This window comes from Eleutherodactylus coqui, chromosome 3 (genome assembly GCF_035609145.1).
Source record: "Eleutherodactylus coqui strain aEleCoq1 chromosome 3, aEleCoq1.hap1, whole genome shotgun sequence".
Classification (NCBI taxonomy): domain Eukaryota; kingdom Metazoa; phylum Chordata; class Amphibia; order Anura; family Eleutherodactylidae; genus Eleutherodactylus; species Eleutherodactylus coqui.
The window spans coordinates 274,904,621-274,919,289 of NC_089839.1; positions in this window are offsets into that span (position 1 = coordinate 274,904,621).

The window sequence follows — 14,669 nt, forward strand, 5'->3', positions numbered from 1 at the left end:
CATGTATTTGTGATGTATTGTAGTGATATATATATCTTTTCTGGATTGCCCTCTACTTTCTTGAGAATAATGGAGCTATTATATGAAATGTGCATTAAAAAATCCTAACCCTGTCACCTAGCAGCACCCACAGTGCTGAAAGACACTGCATATATATATATATATATATATATATATACACACACACACTTTTATATTTAGGCCGCCAGGAATGTTATTAGGTTCGACACAATGAAAGTGAGGTCTACAGTAAAGATGCTATCCTCCAATGCATAACCTTCTTTTGGACTAAACAATCGGGTCTTAGAAAGGTTGAACATGATGGGGCTGCACCTTTTTTCAACCTACATAACAGATCATTGTATGCAGTACATGAAAAAAAGACTTGTTAATGTTGTTTAAGAACTCTTAAACAACATTTACTCTTTAAGGCCTTAGTCACACGGGCGTTTTTTCACGCGATTTGCGGATCGCATGACGGATGCGCATCCGCAAATCGCGTGACCGATGCACGCAAGTCGCCCGCAAATCGCCCGAAAATCTGCTCCTAGCCGCGTTTCATTAGAAACGGGCCGGAGCTGTCCAGCGCATTGCATTCAATGGAGACGGCAATAGAGCCGGCTCCATTAAAGCAATGCGCTGCGGGCGAGCCCGGGATGAATTGTCGGGAAGGGCTTAAATATATAAGCCCTTCCCTGCAATTCATCCTAAAATGTGTAAAAATAATAAATATATATATACTCACCTGCTCCCGGCAGCCGGAGCTCCGCGCGGCCGTCCTTCAGTGGGTGTGAAGGGGGTGTGAGTCAGACCTGCCCCCTGATTGACTCAGCGCTGAGCCAATCAGAGGCATGTCTCACTCACACCCATTCATGAATTCATGAATGGATGTGAGTCAGACCTTCCCCTGATTGGCTCAGCGCTGAGAGGCAGCAGTCACTCACCCATTCATGAATTCATGAATGGGTGTGTGAGTGAAACCTGCCTCTGATTGGTCAGGGCTGTGACCAATCAGAGGCAGATCATTCAGCAGGCGGGGATTTTAAAGCCCCGCCGGCTGAATAGTGCCGAGAAGCAGTTCAGGAGAACTGACAGCGGCTGCAGCTGGACTCCGGCTGCAGCGGAAAGGTGAGTATACGATTTTTTTTTATTTTAACACATTTTAGGATGAATTGCAGGGAAGGGCTTATATATTTAAGCCCTTCCCGACAATTCACCCCGCGCACGCTGGCAGCCCATTGCTTTCAATGGAGCGGCTGTATTGCCGGCTCCATTGAATTCAATGGGCAAACATCGCTCTTCTCTGTCACAGCTGTTACAGCTGTGGCAGAGAAGAAAGATTTGTCTTCTATATGTTCTCAATGGGGTCGGCGCTGCTGCCGCCGGCCCCATTGAGCGCATATAGAGAAGAGAACAGGAATCGCAGATCGCAGATAGGTGCGATCTGCGATTTCTGTTCTATAATTTATCGGACGAGCGCATAAAAAGCGCTCATGTGTCCGATACCATTGCAAAGCAATGGTTTTATAAAATCGCCGGACGCATGCGCATGCGCAAATCGCGGCTAAATACGCCCGTCTGACTAAGGCCTAAGAACCAAATGTGGCAAAGTAATCGTGCTCGATCTTGGGATTTAATCTCAGCCAAAAGTAGAAGTACGACACGGGATTAAAACTCCTGTTCCTGCAATCAAGCTCTAGGACCTTTTAATGACAGCCAAGGACCCATAGGAGAAGGCAGAAGTGGTTCTCTTTTCAAGGCTATGTGTATTAGAGCACTCCCTCTGTGAACCCTTTGCATGCCATAATCTACATACATAGATCATGGCATGTAAGGGTTTGATAGCAAGGATTTCTGTTCTTATCTATTCTGCTGTCTGTATTAACCAGCTCCCACTGTAGTTGCAGGCTTAGCTTCTGATCAAGCACCATCCACAAGACTTACATTTGCATGGAATTGCATTAACTACCGCATATTCAGGATGCAAACTAACATCCTGTAAAGTTAAGTGGTTATATCCATGATAAAAATCAAACAGATCATAGAAATGTTGTGTTAAAAAAAGCCACAATTGCCTAATAATGCATCAGCTATATGGGGTTTTCTAGTATTGTAATAAGAACTAAAAATATAATAATAAGTCATAGTTTCTCTTAAATTAACTGCTGACTATTTGTGTTCTAAATACAGACCAGCATAAAAAACAGATCATAGGACTGTTGATTAAACAAAGGCATTATTGCCTATTAATGCATCATCTGTACGGAATATTGCAGTTTTCTGATAAAAACTGATGTGAACCAAAAAAATGTAGTAATAATAGTCGTAGCTCACCTTAAATTATCTGACTATTTGTTTTCTAAATACAAACAGAATTCAATTTAAATACAAATGTACCTCAAGGTAATACTTGTAAAGCTTCTCTTCACAGTAAAAAATCTGTACTAACCGGGCAATTTATATAATTAGAAGCATCCTATCAAAAGGTAGAATTGAAATATTAGTTTGAGACATAATGTGATTGTTTAATTGAAATATAGGATATTATGATTTTCAGATCACTTAATTTGACAATATCCTCAATGATACACTGTATTTAAAAATGAAAACCTCTGTAACTTTTTTAACACTAATATATTTGTATTCATTTCCTGATAGAAATAAGTTCCGGTGGTTCCATAATAGAAGGTAATCATGATACTAAAACAAAATCCAAACTTTTATAACTTTTGCTCAGCATTTTAAGCCTAGTGGACTTCCTATTATGTTCAGAAGAATATTTAGATCTTAATAATTGCTTGGTTAATAGTGTCCAAGACACTTGTAATAGTCTAAGACAGCCAGGAATGTTATTAGGGTCAACACAATGAAAGTGAGGTCTACAGTAAAGATGCTATCCTCCAATGCATATGCTTTCGTTTGAACTAAACAATTGGGTCTTAGAAAGGTTGAACATAATGGGGCTACACCTTTTTTTCAACCTACATAACAGATCATTGTATGCAGTGCATAAAGGAAAAGACTTGTTAATGTTGTTTAACTCTTTAAGAACCAAGTGCGGTACATTTATGGTACTCGATCTTGGACTTTAATGCCAGCCAATAGCTGAAGTACGACACGGGATTAAAGCTCCTGTTCCTGCAATCAAGCACTAAGACCTTTTAATGACAGCCGAGGACCCGTAGGAGAAGGCAGAAGGTTCTCATTTCAAGGCTATATGGCACTCAATTAGAGCACTCCCTATGGAAAGCCTTTGCATGCCACAATCTACATACATAGATCATGGCATGTATGGGTTTGATAGCAAGGATTGCTGTTCTTATCTATTCTGCTGTCTGTATGAACCAGCTCCCACTGTAGTTGCAGGCTTAGCTTCTGATTAAGCACCATCCACAAGATTTAAATTTGCATGCAATTGCATTAACTACCGCGTATTCAGGATGCAAACTAACATCCTGTTAGGTAAAGTGGTTATATCCATGCTGAAAATCAAATAGATCATAGAAATGCTGGTTAAAAAAGCCACAATTGCCAATTAATGCATCAGCTATATGGGGGTTTTCTGGTATTGTGATGAGAACTAAAAATATAATAATAAGTCATAGCTTCTCCTAAATTAATGCTGACTATTTGTGTTCTAAATACAGACCAGTAAAAAATCATAGGACTGTTGGTTAAACAAAGGCATTAGCGCCTATTAACCCCTTGAGTGGCAGGTTTCCTACCACCCTGTCGTGCCCACCAGGGCAGGTTTTTTAAAATGGTCTAATCATTGAATTTCAACTAGTTTTGCAGTTGCGTCTCAAGAGCCATAACTTTTTCATTTTTCCATTGACATGGCCATATGAGGGCTTGTTTTTTGCGGGACAAGTTGTGATTTTTTAAACAGGGGGGAGGAAAAAAAGAAATGGGGAAAAAAGAAAAAAGGGGCCATGTCATTAAGGGGTTAAATAATGTATTAACTTCCTTCTCTGGGTCATTACGACGCACATGGATACCACATGTGTGATTGTATTTTTGATTTTTTACAAAGTAAAGGGAGACAAGTGTTTTTTTAATTTTTTTAATAATTTTTTTACTTTTTTTTTTTTAATTTTTAAAAAAAATTTTTATTTTTTTTTGTCCCTTTAGGGGACTTCCACAGGGACCCATCAGGACCCCTGATCACATTCCAGGGGTCCGATGGTGACAGCCCTTTACATGCTGCAGTGACAGCCCTTTACATGCTGCAGTCACATAGACTGCAGCATGTAAAGGGTTAACACAGCAGAGATCGGAGGTTTTCTCTGATCTCTGCTGTAAGAGCTGGTACCTAGCTGTCCTCTGACAGCCAAGCACCAAGCTATCCCTGCCACAGAGACCATCGGCTAGCTTCTGACAAGCCGATGGTCTCTATGGCAACCTGTAAACAAAGCAGGACATTGCCGACATGTCGGCAATATCTTCTGCTGGTTTTTCAAAGCCCTTGCTTTGCTCTCTGTGGGTCTGTGCAGGCAGAGCACACTGTCACAGCTTGTGGCATTGTGCTCTGCAGCTCCCATAGTGATACATAGCCCGGAAATCTTCCGGGCTATGTTGCTATGAGCAGTGGAGCTCGTCACGGAACTTTTCCGGGCGTGCCACTCAAGGGGTTAATGCATCATCTGTATGGGGTATTGCAGTTTTGTGATGAAAACTAAAACTGATGTGAACCAAAAAAATGTAGTAATAATAGTCGTAGCTCATCTTAAATTATCTGAGCATTTGTTTTCTAAATGCAAAAAGAATTTAGTTTGAATACAAATGTACCTCAAGGTAATACTTGTAAAGCTTCTCTTCACAGTAAAAAAATCTGTATTAACCGGGCAATTTATATAATTAGTAGCATCCTATCAAAAGGTAGAATTGAAACATAAAAAATATTAGTTTGAGACATAATGAGATTGTTTAATTGAAATATAGAATATTATGATTTTCGTATCACTTAAAGGGGTGGTCTCGCGAAATCAAGTGGGTCTATACACTTCTGTATGGCCATATTAATGCACTTTGTAATGTACATCGTGCATTAATTATGAGCCATACAGAAGTTATACACTTACCTGCTCCGTTGCTAGCGTCCCCGTCTCCATGGTTCCGTCTAAATTCGCTGGCGGCTTGCTTTTTTAGACACACTTGCGCAGTCCGGTCTTCTGCTCTGAGCACAAGCCGCTTCAGTGTGCTCGCCGCTACAGCTCTTCTGCGCATGCGCAGACAAGCTGTATCTTCTCGGGAGCGCGCTGGAGCGGCCATTCTGCTACCATCCTCTGTTAGAGGAAGGTGCAGAAACTGGAGCCGCCCAGCCGAGAAGCCCAGCCCAGCAGCCCAGCAGAGCCGCCCAGCCCAGCCGCCCAGGTAAGTGATGGGTGACGGACTGACGGGGCTGACGTGTGACTGACTGCCGCTGTGGCCCCGGAGCCTACCGCTGGGCCCCGGAGCCTACCGCTGGGCCCCGGGGCCTACCGCTGGGCCCCGAGGCCTACCGCTGGGGAGCCGGGGGCTGGCGCGGGGAAGCCGGGGGTAGCGCGGGGAAGCCGGGGGCTAGCGCGGGGAGCCGGGGGTTAGCGCCGGTTACCTGCTGCCTGGCGGTGGGTGACTGGTCGGCCGCGTTCAATCCCGGGGTCCGGTCGGCAGCAGCGGGGCGTCTGGTTGTCAGGGAGACACAGCTGGTAGCGTCTCGGGAGCGCGCACGTCGGGCTACAGCAAGCGACGGGAAAAGAGCCGGCGGCCATCTTGGGGAAACTTTTTATAAGTTGCTGAAACACTGGAACTGTAAGTACAAACCAGCTAGAAAAGTAATTTACAGGGGGGCTTAGTAATGTTTGCTTAATTAGGGGGACTGAGCAAAAAAAAAATTTCACTGCTTCCTCGAGACAACCCCTTTAATTTGACAATATTCTCAATGGTACGCTGTATTTAAAAATGAAAATCTCTGTAACCTTTTTAACACTAATATATTTGTATTCATTTCCTGATAGAAATAAGTTCCGGTGGTTTCGTAACAGAAGGTAATCATGATACTAAAACAAAATCCAAACTTTTATAACTTTTCTTCAGCATTTTAAGCCTGGTGAACTTCCTATTATCTTCAGAAGCAAATTTAGATCTTAATAATTGCTTGGTTATTAGTGTCCAAGATGCTTGCAAAATATCTAAGACAGCCAGAAATGCTACTAGGATCGACACAATGAAAGTGAGGTCTACAGTAAGGATGCTATCCTCCAATGCATATGCTTTCCTTTGGACTAAACAATTGGGTCTTAGAAAGGTTGAACATGATGGGGCTGCACCTTTTTTAAAACCTACATAACAGATCATTGTATGCAATACATAAAGAAAAAGACTTGTTAATATTGTTTAACTCTGTAAGAACCAAGTGCGGCACATTTATGGTACTCGATCTTGGGCTTTAATGCCAGCCAATAGCAAAAGTAGGACATGGGATTAAAGCTCCTGTTCCTGCAATCAAGCACTAGGACCTTTTAATGACAGCCGAGGACCCGTAGGAGAAGGCAGAAGGTTCTCATTTCAAGGCTATATGGCGCTCAATTAGAGCACTCCCTATGGAAAGCCTTTGCATGCCACAATCTACATACATAGATCATGCCATGTAAGGGTTTGATAGCAAGGATTTCTGTTCTTATCTCTTCTGCTGTCTGTATGAACCAGCTCCCACTGTAGTTGCAGGCTTAGCTTCTGATCAAGCACCATCCACAAGACTTAAATTTGCATGCAATTGCATTAACTACCGCGTATTCAGGATGCAAACTAACATCCTGTAAAGTTAAGTGGTTATATCCATGCTAAAAATCAAACAGATCATAGAAATGTTGGTTAAAAAAGCCACAATTGCCTGTTAATGCATCAGCTATATGGGGTTTTCCAGTATTGTGATGAGAACTAAAAATATAATAATAAGTCACAGTTTCTCTTAAATTAACTGCTGATGATTTGTGTTCTAAATACAGATCTGTAAAAAAAGACACATCATAGGACTGTTGATTAAACAAAGGCATTATTGCCTATTAATGCATCATCTGTACGGAATATTGTAGTTTTCTGATGAAAACTAAAACTGATGTGAACCAAAAAAATGTAGTAATAATAGTCGTAGCTCACCTTAAATTATCTGACTATTCGTTTTCTAAATACAAACAGAATTCAATTTGAATTCAAATAAACCTCAAGATAATATTTGTAAAGCTTCTCTTCACAGTAAAAAATCTGTATTAACCTGGCAATTTATATAATTAGAAGCATCCTATCAAAAGGTAGAATTGAAACAAAAAAAATATTAGTTTGAGACATAATGAGAATTTTGATTGAATTATAGAACATTATGATTTTTCAGATCACTTAATTTGACAATATTCTCAATGATACACTGTATTTAAAAATGAAAACCTCTGTAACCTTTTTACACTGATATATTTGTATTCATTTCCTGATAGAAACAAGTTCTGTTGGTTCCGTATCAGAAGGTAATCATGATACTAAAACAAAATCCAAACTTTTATAACTTTTCTTCAGCATTTTAAGCCTAGTGAATTTCCCATTATCTTCAGAAGCATATTTAGATCTTAATAATTGCTTGGTTAATAGTGTCCAATACACTTGCAATACGTCTAAGACAGCCAGGAATGTTATTAGGGTCGACACAATGAAAGTGAGGTCTACAGTAAGGATACTATCCTCCAATGCATATGCTTTCCTTTGGACTAAACAATTGGGTCTTAGAAAGGTTGAACATAATGGGGCTGCACCTTTTTTTCAACCTACATTACAGATCATTGTATGCAGTACATAAAAGAAAAGAACTATTACTGTTGTTTAACACTTTAAGGACCAAGTTCGGTAAACTTACGGTGCTCGATTCTCGGCTTCAACCCCAGCCAATAGCAATTACAACACCTTACCTTCCTGTCATCCCAGCTAAATATCCAGCTAATCATCCACAGATATGAGCATACTATGTCAAACCCACTAAGCTAGAAGGTGCAGAACCATGTCCAAAACTTGCACCGAACTCCATCAACCCGGCAACAATCCCAGCACTGCTGGCACAGTACATAAGAGAAAAGTCCTTTTACTGTTGTTTAAAGCTATAAGGACCAAGTGCGGTAAACTTACGGTGCTCGATCCTGGTCTTTAATCCCAACCAATAGCAGAAGTGCAATGTGGGATTGAAGCTTCTGTTCCTGCAATCAAGCACTAGGACCTTTTAGTGACAGCCGAGGACCCGTAGGAGAAGGCAGAAGTGGTTCTCCTTTCCAAGCGACATGGCGCTAAATTAGAGCACTCCCTCTGTGAACACTTTGCATGCCACAATCTACATAGATCATGCCATGTAAGGGTTTGATAGCAAGGATCATTGTTCTTATCTCTTCTGCTGTCTATATTAACCATCTCCAACTGTAGGAAAGTTTCAAGCTTAGCTTCTGATCAAGCGGCATCCCCAAGATCTAAATTGGCTTGCTATTGCATTAACTACCCCATATTCAGGATGAAAACTATCGTCTTGTAAAGTTAAGCGGTTAAATACATGATAAAGATAAATAGGATCATAGAAATGTTAGTTTAAAAAGCCCCAGTTGCCTATTAATGCATCAGCTATATGGGGGTTTTCCTCTGTAAACTTTTTAACACTGATATATTTGTATCCATTTCCTGACAGGAATTAGTTCTGGTGGTTTCGGATCAGGAGGTAATCATGATACTAAAACAAAATCCAAACTTTTATAACTTTTCTTCAGCATGTTAAGCCTAGTGAACTTCCCATTATCTTCCGAAGTATATTTAAATCTTAATAATTGCTTGGTTAATACTGTCCAAGATGCTTGCAGTACGTCTAAGACAGCCAGGAATGTTATTAGGGTTGACACAATTAAAGTGAGGTCTACAGTAAGGATGCTATCCTCCATTGCATATGCTTTCCGTTGTACTTAACAATTGAGTCTTAGAAAGGTTGAACATGATGGGGCTGCACCTTTTTTTCAACCTACATAAAAGATCATTGTATGCAGTACATAAAAGAAAAGACCTTTTACTGTTGTTTAACCCTTTAAGGACCAAGTGCGGTAAATTTACGGTGCTCAATCCTGGCCTTTAATCCCAGCCACTAGCAGAAGTATGATGCAGCATTAAAGCTCCTGTTCCTGCAATTAAGCACTAGGATCTTTTAGTGACCATCGAGGACCCATAGGAGAAGGCAGAAGTGTTTTTTCTTTTCAGGCTACATGGCGCTCAATTAGAGAACTCTCTCTGTGAGCCCTTTGCATGCCACGATCTATATACGGTAGATCATGGCATGTAAGGGTTTGATAGCAAGGATAGCTTTTCTTATCTATCTTGCGCTCTGTACAAGCCAGCTCCCACTGCGGGATAGTGCAGCCTCAGTTTCTAATCCAGCCCCATCCACAAGAAATAAATTTAAATCCTGTTGTATGAAAAAGTCACATTTAGGACATAAACGTATGTTCTGCAGCGTTAAGGGGTTAAATAAGCGACAAAAATCAAACAGAGCCGCTGGTTAAAAAAAAAGGCATGATTGCCTATTAATGCATCAAAAATATGGTGTTTTTCTACTATTCTGATGAGAACTAAAAATATAATAATACTAGTCATAGCTCATCTTAAATTAATTGCTGACTATTTGTGTTCTAAATACAAACAGGATTCAATTCAAATACAAATAAACCTCAAGATAATATTTGTCAAGCTTCTTGTTACATTACAAAATCAGTATTCATTGGGAGATTTATGTAATTAGAAGCATCCTATGAAAAGGTAGAATTGAAATTTCAAAAATATTAGTTTGTGAGATAAGATTGTTAGTTTATTGCACAATTACATATTATGATTTTGGATCACTTAATTTGACATTATTCTCAAAAATATACTGGATTTGGAAAGAAAAACCTCAGTAACCTTTTAAAACTAAAATATATTTTTATTTTATTTCTTGGCAGGATGGAATTTCGGTAGTATCGGATCAGGAGGTAATCATGATATGGGAACAAAATCCAAAGTTTTCTAACTTTTCTTCAACATTTTAAGCTTAGGACTTCTCATCACCATCAGAAGCATATTTAGATCTTACTTAGAGCTTATTTAGAGCTTAGCCAGTAGTGTCCAAGAAACTTGAATTAAGAGCAAGACAGCCAGAAAAGATATTAGGGTAGACACAATGAAAGTGAGGTGTACAGTAAAGATGCTATCCTCCAATGCATATGCTTTCATTTGGACTAAACAATTGGGTCTTAGAAAGGTTGAACATGATGGGTCTGTACCTTCTTTTCAACCTACATAACAAATCATTGTATGCAGTACATAAAAGAAAAGACCTTTTACTGTTGTTTAACCCTTTAACGACCAAGTGCGGTAAACTTACGGTGCTCAATCCTGGAGTTTAATCTGAACCAATCGCAGGAGTACGAAGCGGCATTAAAGCTCCTGTTCCTGAAATTAAGCACTAGGACCTTTTAGTGACAGCCGAGGACCCGTAGGAGAAGGCAGAAGTGGTTCTCCTTTCCAGGCTTCATGGCGCTCAATTAGAGCACTCCTTCTGATCATTGGATGTATGGGTTTGATAGCATGGATCGCTGTTCTTATCTCTTCTGCTGTCTATATTAACCAGCTCCAACTGTAGGAAAGTTGCAGGCTTAGCGTCTGATCAAGCACCATCCCCAAGACTTAAATTTGCTTGTTATTGCATTAACTAACCCGTATTCAGGTTGCAAACTAACATCTTGTTAAGTTCAGCGGTTAAATACAAGATAAGGGCTTAGTCAGACGGGCGTTTTTTGCCGCGATTTGCGCAAGCGAATGCGTCCGGCGATTTTTTAAAACCATTGCTTTGCAATGGTATCGGACACTTGAACGCTTTTTATGTGCTCGTCCAAAAAATTATAGAACAAAAAATCGCAGATCGCACCTATCTGCGATCTGCGATTCCTGTTCGCTTCTGTATATGCGCTCAATGGGGCCGGCGGCAGCAGCGCCGACCCCATTGAGAACATATAGAAGACAAATCATTCTTCTCTGCCACAGCTGTAACAGCTGTGGCAGAGAAGAACGATGTTTGCCCATTGAATTCAATGGAGCGGCAATACAGCCACTCCATTGAGAGCAATGGGCTGCCGGCGTGCGCGGGGTTAATTGTCGGGAAGGGGTTAAATATATAAACCCTTCCCTGCAATTCATGCTAAAATGTGTTAAAATAAAAAAAAAATGTATACTCACCTTTCCGCTGCAGCCGGAGTCCAGCTGCGGCCGCTGTCAGTTCTCCTGAACTGCTTCTCGGCACTATTCAGCCGGCGGGGCTTTAAAATCCCCGCCTGCTGAATGATCTGCTCTGATTGGTCACAGCCTGACCAATCAGAGGCCGGTTTCACTCACACACCCATTCATGAATTCATGAATGGGTGAGTGACTGCTGCCTCTCAGCGCTGAGCCAATCAGGGGCAGGTCTGACTCACATCCATTCATGAATTCATGAATGGGTGTGAGTGAGGCATGCCTCTGATTGGCTCAGCGCTGAGCCAATCAGGGGGCAGGTCTGACTCACACCCCCTTCACACCCACTGCAGGACGGCTGCCCGGAGCTGCAGGCAGAAGGTGAGAATGCAATTTTTTTTTATTTTAACACATTTTAGGATGGATTGCAGGTAAGGGCTTAAATATTTAAGCCCTTACCGACAATTCATCCCGGGCTCGCCCGCAGCGCATTGCTTTCAATGGAGACGGCTGTATTGCCGTCTCCATTGAATGCAATGCGCTGGACAGCTCCGGCCCGTTTCTAATGAAACGCGGCTAGGAGCAGATTTTCGGGCGATTTGCGGGCGACTTGCGCGCACCGGTCACGTGATTTGCGGATGCGCATCCGTCATGCGATCCGCAAATCGCGGCAAAAAACGCCCGTCTGACTAAGGCCTAAAGATAAATTAGATCATAGAAATGTTAGTTAAAAAGGCACAATTGCCTTTTAATGCATCAGCTATTTGGGGTTTTCCTCTGTAAATTTTTTAACACTGATATATTTGTATCCATTTCCTGACAGGAATTAGTTCTGGTGGTTTCGAATCAGAAGGTAATCATGATACTAAAACAAAATCCAAACTTTTATAACTTTTCTTCAGCATGTTAACCCTAGTGAACTTCCCATTATCTTCCGAAGTATATTTAGATCTTAATAATTGCTTGGTTAATAGTGTCCAAGACACTTGCAATAGTCTAAGAAAGCCAGGAATGTTATTAGGGTTGACACAATTAAAGTGAGGTCTACAGTAAGGATGCTATCCTCCATTGCATATGCTTTCCTTTGGACTAAACAATTGGGTCTTAGAAAGGTTGAACATGATGGGGCTGCACCTTTTTTTAAACCTACATAACAGATCATTGTATGCAGTACATAAAAGAAAAGACCTTTAACAGTTGTTTATTATCTTTAGGGACCAGGTGCGGTACAGTTATGGTGCTCAATCCTGGGCTTTTATCCCAGCCACTAGCAGATGTAAAGCTCCTGTTCCTGCAGTTAAGCACTAGGACCGTTTAGTGACAGCCGAGGACCCATAGGAAAAGGCAGAAGTGGTTCTCCTTTCCAGGCTATATGGCGCTCAATTAAAGCACTCCCTCTGTGAACCCTTTGCATGCCACGATCTACATAGATCATGGCATGTATGGGTTTGATAGCAAGGATCGCGCTGCTGATCTATCTTGCTCTGTGTATAAGCCAGTTCCCACTGTGGGATAGTGCAGTCTCAGTTTCTGATCCAGCGCCATCCACAAGAAGTGAATTTACATCCTGTTGCATAAAAAAGTCACAGTTAGGAAGTTGATGTATGTTCTGCAGCATTAAGGGTTAAAATCCATGATAAAAGTCAAACAGAACCGTTGGTTAAAAAAAGGCATGATTGCCTATTAATGCATCAAAAATATGTTTTTTCCAGTATTCTGAAAACTAAAATGTAATAATAATAGTCATTGCTCACCTTAAATTACCTGCTGACTATTTGTGTTCTAATTACAAACAGGATTCAATTCAAATACAAACATACCTCAAGATAATATTTGTCAAGCTTCTTGTTACATTGCAAAATCAGTATTGATTGGGAGATTTATATAATTAGAAGCATCCTAGGAAAATATAGAATTAAAATTTAAAAAATATTAGTTTCAGACATAATGAGATTGTTAGTTTATTGCACAATTATATATCATGATTTTGGATCACTTAATTTGACATTATTCCCAATAATAACTGTATTTGAAAAGAAAAACCTCAGTAACCTTTTTAACACTGGAATATTTGTTTTCTTAACAGCATGGAATTTCGGTAGTTCCCAGTCAGAAGGTAATCATGATATGCGAACAAAATGTATAGTTTTTTAACTTTTCTTTAGCACATTAAGCTTATTGATCTTCCCATCACCTTCGTAAGCATATTTATATCTTATTAAATGCTTGGCCAGTAGTGTCCAAGAAACTTGAATTAACAGCAAGACAGCCAGAAAAGATATTAGGGTTGATACAATGAAAGTGAGATCTACAGTAAAGATGCTATCCTCCAATGCAAACAATGAAAACAGAATATTATGATTTTCGGATCACTTAATTTGACAATATTCTCAATGACACACTGTATTTAAAATGAAAACCTCTGTAACCCTTTTAATACTAATATATTTGTATTCATTTCCTGACAGGAATTAGTTCCAGTGGTTCCATAACAGAAGGTAATCATGATACTAAAACAAAATCCAAACTTTTATAACTTTTGCTCAGCATTTTAAGCCTAGGGAACTTCCTATTATCTTCAGAAGCATATTTAGATCTTAATAATTGCTTGGTTAATAGTGTCCAAGATGCTTGCAATATGTCTAAGACAGCCAGGAATGTTATTAGGGATGATACAATGAAAGTGAGGTCTACAGTAAAGATGCTATCCTCCAATGCATATGCTTCCTTTGGACCAAACATTTGGGTCTTAGAAAGGTTGAAAATGATTTGGATGCACCTATTTTGAGCTTTCATAACTGATCATTCTATGCAGTACATTTAAGAAAAGACCTTTTACTGTTTAACCCTTTAAGGACCAAGTGCTGTAAACTTACGGTGCTCGATCCTGGGTTTTAATCCCAGCCAATAGCAAAAGTATGACGTGGCATTAATGCTCCTGTTCCTGCAATTAAGCATTAGGACCTTTTAGTGACAGCGGAGGAACTTCACGAGAAGGCAGAAGTGGTTTTCCTTTCCAGGCCACATGGCACTCAATTAGAGCACTTCCTCTGTGAACCCTTTGCATGCCACGATCTGCATAAATCTTTGCATGTAAGAATTTGATAGCATGGATCGCTGTTCTTATCTCATCTGCTGTCTATATTAACCAGCTCCAACTGTAGGAAAGTTTCAAGCTTAGCATCTGATCAAGCGTCATCCCCAAGACTTAAATTTGCTTGTTATTGCATTATCTACCCCGTATTCAGGATGCAAACTAACATCTTGTAAAGTTAAGGGGTTAAATACAAGATAAAGATAAATAAGATCATAGAAATCTTAGTTAAAAAGGCACATTTGCCTATTAATGCAGCAGCTATATGGGGTTTTCCTCTGTATCCTTTTTAACACTGATATATTTGTATTCATTTCCTGAC